Source organism: Myzus persicae, unplaced genomic scaffold, assembly GCF_001856785.1.
Source record: "Myzus persicae strain clone G006 unplaced genomic scaffold, MPER_G0061.0, whole genome shotgun sequence".
Classification (NCBI taxonomy): Eukaryota; Metazoa; Arthropoda; class Insecta; order Hemiptera; family Aphididae; genus Myzus; species Myzus persicae.
The window spans coordinates 1-6,995 of record NW_019101169.1 but is presented as its reverse complement, the minus strand read 5'-3'; positions in this window follow the sequence as shown (position 1 = coordinate 6,995).

Below are 6,995 nucleotides of genomic sequence, written 5' to 3'. Positions count from 1 at the left end.
CTTCCGAATACGTGGCCTCGGAAGGGAGTCGATCTTAATATCTGATCTCGTTCTTCAGCACTTACTAGTGTGGTGAATTTATCTATTAAGATCATACCTTAAACTCTTCGAGTTTGTTATTTTTACGTTATTACAACACTGATAAGTCTTTATAATTGTGATTAAATAATTTGAAAAGTACCTACTCGTGCATAATATTATCAATATCCCGTTGACAGACGCCTCTATATTATGGACCAGTGGTTCCCAATTTTTTTTATAAAACCTAACCTATGAGCTTGAACCTAACATTTTAATTTTAATTTTTGGCGGTCAAAAAAAAACAAATCATGATCGCAAGCAACATTAATTTATTAACATAAAATTAGTAAATATGTATATTTATCTATCCTCAAATATCTAAATAGAATAAAATATTTATACCAATATACGATGATAGGATAATGCCGCATTAAGACGCGGTGGTTTCTTTTACCTTTTTAAAATTATTTTCTTCCTCGATCATTTTATTATCTGTATGTTTTGGGATTTTTTTTTCTTGAAAATGAAATGAAAATAATATCATATGTAAGTAATGATTTCGTGACACACCATGAAGACCTCTTGCTAATTTGGGTCGCCGTTCAATGTTTATTGTAAGTGTCCTGACAAACAAAAGTATATACATATATTAATATATTATATACTATACCTAAAGCATAATATTATACATAGTTTGCAGTGAAGTGTTGATTGTACTAAAGACAAACGGTTATACAAACATATACTAAATTATAATTTAAAATCAACTTTTTTTCGGTATTGGTATTTACATACAATAATTATACTTTCATAAACAGTAGGGAAATAAATAATATGAAACAAGACAAAATAATCGCAGACATAGTATTGCAAGTTATTAGACGTTAAAAATATATAAATTTTTTAATTAAAAAAAATAATTACTCATTTAAAACGAAATAATTATTAATTAAAATAAAACAAGTACATTTAAACGTTGATTAGTCTTCGTGAAGTAAAAAATCAACAACTGTTACTTGATTCGTTATCCTTATCACAGTGATGCCGTGTTTAATTTGATTATTATATTTTTTTTTTAACGTATTGTCAAAATGAAATTATTTCTTTATTTATTTGTAAAAAAAAACAACTAAAATCCCATAATAATATTATATTATAGGAATCGCGTTTCAGTTTAAAACATAATTAATCGTTGTTGACTTATTACTATTTTTTTTTGTTTTTGTTTTTATAACGATTGAAGAAAGAGCTCGACAGTTTTTTCGCATAAATATAACGGGGATCGATCACGACGTGGCCTGCAGTGAGTTGTAGGAAACGTTAACAACATTACAGCTGAATCATTGACAACCGCGCGTTCGCTGCGTGGTGGTCCGTCGAGCGATAGATCCGATTGCTCGTCAAAATATATTATCAGGAAGTGTCTGTCGCGTATATAAACAAATGTATACATATATATATATATATATATATATGCATTAAGCGTGCGTATTGTTTATTATATCCATTATCCACCGCAATTATATTGTTGCATTGTCTTCTGTGTTTTCATCAGTCTACGATTGCCTATCATTATTACTGCACTCCGACGTGATAATAACGACGCATAGTTGTGCTATTATAGATGTCGCCGTATAATAACATACACCCACCTGTCTGCCTGCCTCTATTGGCCGCCACAGCTGTCAGCTCGACGTTTCGACAGTCGAAACTGACATTTCGTACAACCGCACGCTGCACAGCGTCTTGCGACTGGCGTTTATTTTTATCTACATAGTTAATTTGTGTGGACCGTTGACTGCACTGCACAGCGAATTGTTTCGCCAACAACAACCACAATAATATGTGACCATCGTAATATATAATAAATAAATACATATTATTATTATGTTATCGAGCCCGAGTGTTATCTTACACGTATCTATATGTTATAAGAACTGCGAGGTTCGGCTGAATTTTCAAATCTTAAAATATGTTCGTCTCCGTCAAATTGCGTCCCCTACACTCTGCAGTGGTAGCGAGTATAACGAGTGAAAACTAAAAATCACCACAAGCACCTCTATACAATCAAACTCTAAACCGGCTGGTCACTACTTCTCACGCTACCGAAAAGTTCAACATCACCAAAATCCACTTGTTAAACTTTTTTTCTCGCACCATTACCTTCCGAAAATCAGAGCGGATGAAAAGATGCTGGCCTATAGGGGCTTACTCGGGTCTTGCCAAATTAACATGTCGGGTGATGGCGCTACTGAGTGCTTATCCAACTTTCATCCTGTCACTGTACTTTTTTTTCAGTCCGGTGGTGCAACTTAGTACCTAGCCCCACTCTGCGATTTCCCGTTATTTTAAACATTTATAAGAACAATCACCTATTGTACAAACATATAGCTTATAATATTATGCTTTTTTAATAATAATAAAAAAATGTCGTCACTACAAAATCACTTATTTTATATAAACTTGTGTAATTATAGTTTAAAAAATCGTATACCACCTAACCGTGAATAACCACTACGGTGTTTCGTTATGTATTTCAGATTTCAGATATGAAGAAAGGGAGCAACATGTGTCCTATATTTTATAACGATGATGTTTTATTATATTAAACACAAATCATGTTGAAAGATTAGTTTTTGCGGAGAACGCATTTTTCGGGAATATCCATTCGAAAAAGTTTCACGTTTAGGCTATTGTTTATAATATTTGTCCGTGGGTAATTAAAAATAAATTTTTTTTGAAGTTCAATACCCGAGCAGACTCTCAGTTGGAAAAGCTGGTGCCTTGAGATTGAGAATCGAGAACATTTTTACTCGAAGTTAAGTTCAGATATTGTAGCCTCGTTATTAGTGGAAAACTGCAACACTTGTGGTACACGAATAGATTTTCTTTTTAAACGCGTACAACGATTATATTATGTAGTATAATTTTTTTCTATTGCATTATAATGAAATGTTCGAGAATAAAATCATTCTTAACTTCACGACGCGCGTCTAGTCGGTTGATTTTAAAAATACTACTCTTAACTAGCAGTGACAGCTGCTCGGTGACGGGGTTAATATGTTTTGTAATAATTTGAACCAAATTAAAATGCTAACTATTTTTTTTTTTCATTCTTATTTTTAACGTCGCGCGTCGTCGTTATGCTACGTAATATATTATTATTTTATAGCATTCACGTCCGCCGTTTCTACCATTTATTTTCAGCAATCATTCGTCGCGTTGTGTCAACTCGTATTATATTATATTATTATATAATTATTGTTATACGACTGTTGTAGTGTATATACATTTATTATTCACTGCCACTGCATTTTTTTAAACAGCAAGTTGTTATAAAATGAATATCTATAAATATATATATTTTTTTTTTAAATTGAGTAGCGTCATAAAATTTAAGACTAATTAATATTATACTTTTTTTTTTTTGTTCACATCATGACTAATGATTAGACAACAAAATTATCCATTATTTTTCGAAGATTAAACTCTTACAATTTATGATACTTATAGAACCAGTATAATACATTATAAAGCACGTCTGAATGAAGTACACTTCATAGTTTAATTATTTATATAAACACAGAATATACTAAATTATATTATAGTATTTTTTACTAGGTATATAATAATATATTAAAATATAATACGTTTATTCAGTGGATACATTATCGGTATTAAAGTTTCATTCATTAGTCATTATTTAGTATTAATCTATGTTTACTTACAAACGTATTGAACATTTGAACAATGTTTTTTCTCTTGGTGTGGTTTTTGGACAGCCCCGAATTTAAATAAATCACAAGCAATGGCAATAGAGTTTATATTTTAATTTTGTTTTCCTCGCAGCTGTGATCGTCATAAAATATTAAATATTTTATTATTAGGTAGGTACCTATGTAATATATGTATTATACTTTATTAAACGTGTACTGAAATGTCTCTTGCATCTACGTCGTTTTTAGTTACTCATTGATTTAATTTTTTCAAAATCGTTTTTTTTAAATTTTGTTATGATTTCTTATAATATTATAATACCACGAATTATAACACTTATTATTAAATACGTACGTAATATGATAGTATCAACTCAATATTGAAATAAATCAATACCATTAAGCATGCATTTATAATAAAATGATTAAATTTTTAACATAAATATAAATGGATGAAACTTCATATTCTGTGATCTAATGTTTTATAAATACCGTTTAAATAATAAACGAACGTCTGTGCCCTGTCTCTAGTTCAGGAATTATTTTTTTATACTTTATTTCAGTGATTATTATTAAATTTCCAAATCCCAATATTAAAAAAAAAAAAATTTTGGTAAAAATTACATATAATTGTGGTTCACGGGTGGTGAATTGTATTTAATGGAATAAAATATTGATAAAAATAATTTTTTTCTTTTTTTCTTGCCATTAGGAAAATTGAAAGTTTTATACATATTATTGAACACAAATAATTTTTTAATCTGTAAAAAAATGCATATACAAATGCATATATACAGGAAATAACAGAAACAACCAAAAAAATGGGTATACAAATAAGCAATACCATACAATTATAGTAGATATTTAAATAATACAATTTTTTAAAAAGTGTTTGTAAAAAGCTAATCAACATAATATTTAATAATAATTGTTGTTAATTGGCAAAAAAGTAAAAAAGTTTCAATGGACAAATCGAACGGAGAATTTTAATGAATACAGACAATATAATATTATGCATGTACATTGTACCTGTTTTATACATTATGTTGTGTACAAAACTACAAAATGTATTGTCGGTATAGCATTAGCGGTCACTGACTGCCGCAAAAAGCTTTTCCGTTGGCCATACAGTTTAGGTGTACTGTTCGGTCTAGATCCCTGCGGTCAACCCATCCCGGACTTCCTGTCTACCTATCGGTCCTTTTCTGTGCATAATCTACGCACAACGTATTATTTTAACTTCCAGAACATTATAATTACACCCATTTGATTTAATTAATAAATAAATACTTTGTTCTAGTTTTCAGCTAGGTATAGTTTTCGCGCTCATTTACTGGGCGTATATTATACAGTTACTTGCCGTCTGCGAATGGCAATAGCTCATAAAACGATTTTGATGCATCCACGATCGATGTCGGATGAATCCGTGGAATCATCTTGTTGGCCACCCTACGATTAAGAACTTCATAATCTACGAGGCCTAAATACGTATTCCCGAGAATTGAACAGTGAGCATTCTTTCGAAATATGATTTTAACAGTCCGGACTGGAACAGATAGTCAATTACGATAGAAACTATGTATTTATTTTTTTAACTACGGGCTGTCAGCTCAACGGTTACAATTGCAAATAAAAGTAGTAATAATAACATAAATGACAAATAAATTTAATTAATAAATGTTAATTAACCCAATAATACCGAAAAATTAATGTTAGTAAATACTTATTTAGTCTTAAGAAGTAGAGAAAGATGGTTCTATATAAACAATCAACACCGTTCTTGCGAGTCATTCCTTTGCAAGAGATGATTAGATGTGCGGGGTGCACATTAGAGCAAAAATAGAAATTTGATCACGCGAAGAAAAAGTTAGAACCCTTTTAAATTGAAACAATAAAAGAGATGAGGAGTCTATTTTATCTAGAATACATTTTCTAGGAATGAATACATTTTCTTTCGACTAGAGAAAACAATTATTCTAAAGAACCGAGGACAATCGAAAATCATGATATGATTTTAATATAAATTTGTATTACTTTAAATTTGTTTAAAACCTATGCATATTATGTTTACCCATCTAAACGGCAAGTATCGACCATTTTCCAGCAAAATCGAATCCTTCAAGAATTAAAATTTTTAAATTATTATATTTGTGTTATGACTATTTAGTAGGTCTAAATTAATAATTATATAGGTAGAAGGTACAAAAAAAAAAATGATTAACTCATGACAAGGATGTACCTAAAATGCCTATCCATAACGCCGTGAGATCGTACTTATTATTGAAATGCAAAAAACTTCTCGCTGAAAGCGTGTCCTAGGTCCTTGCTGCATTTAGGTTGCTTTTCATAAAATTAAACGATTTATTAAACCAAAAAAATAGATGTACTTAACTTTTCAATTGTCAAATCTAGTTGTTTTCGAATGAAAATTTAAATTGTTTTCTGATTTTAGTTTACGTACTAGTTATTAGATGTTTATATCTATTTAATCAATGAAAATGATAAAATATTATTTGGTTCTACATTATTTGTTTCATAAATTTACTATATTAGATTAAAAATTATATTAATAATTGAAAATATTAACCAACAGAATAAAATGCTCACTCAACAAAAAATCTTTATAAAAATAAAACCATCAAATTTATCCCAATTATTTTATCTATACTATTCTAATAAATTATATGTCTTACGTATTACAACTTACAAAACTTATAACAATACATTTTATATATTAAAAAAAATCTTCGAAATGTTATATTGTGATCATATTTTATTTGAATTTATTGATTTTTATACATCTAAAAACTACATTCATCCGTCGACGGATATTTGTAGTTATAACATAAGAAGAATTTTAAGAAAAATATATTTTTCTCGTATAACAGAATATGTAATGAAAATTAAAATCGTAGGTGCTTGTTTGACCTTTAAACGTTTAAACATAAAAACATAAAATATAATATTTTAAACTTTAAAACATTTAGTTCGTTCGCAAATTATCGACTTATGCAATAATGTTGTTTTGGCACCGTCGGGCTCCTACGGAACCGGCGGTCAGCCTAGCGATTCGGGTGACGAGAGTATAGGGAACAAGGTAACACCGTTAAATCCAGCTTATGTATATAAGTGAATATCACTGAACACTGTGTACTATTTAGAACATGTGCCTGTAGCACTATAATATAATATTAAGAAAAAGAACCTTTAAAAATACAGTAGTTCAAAGGCTGGCGGAGACGTCTCCCCGTCTCAGCG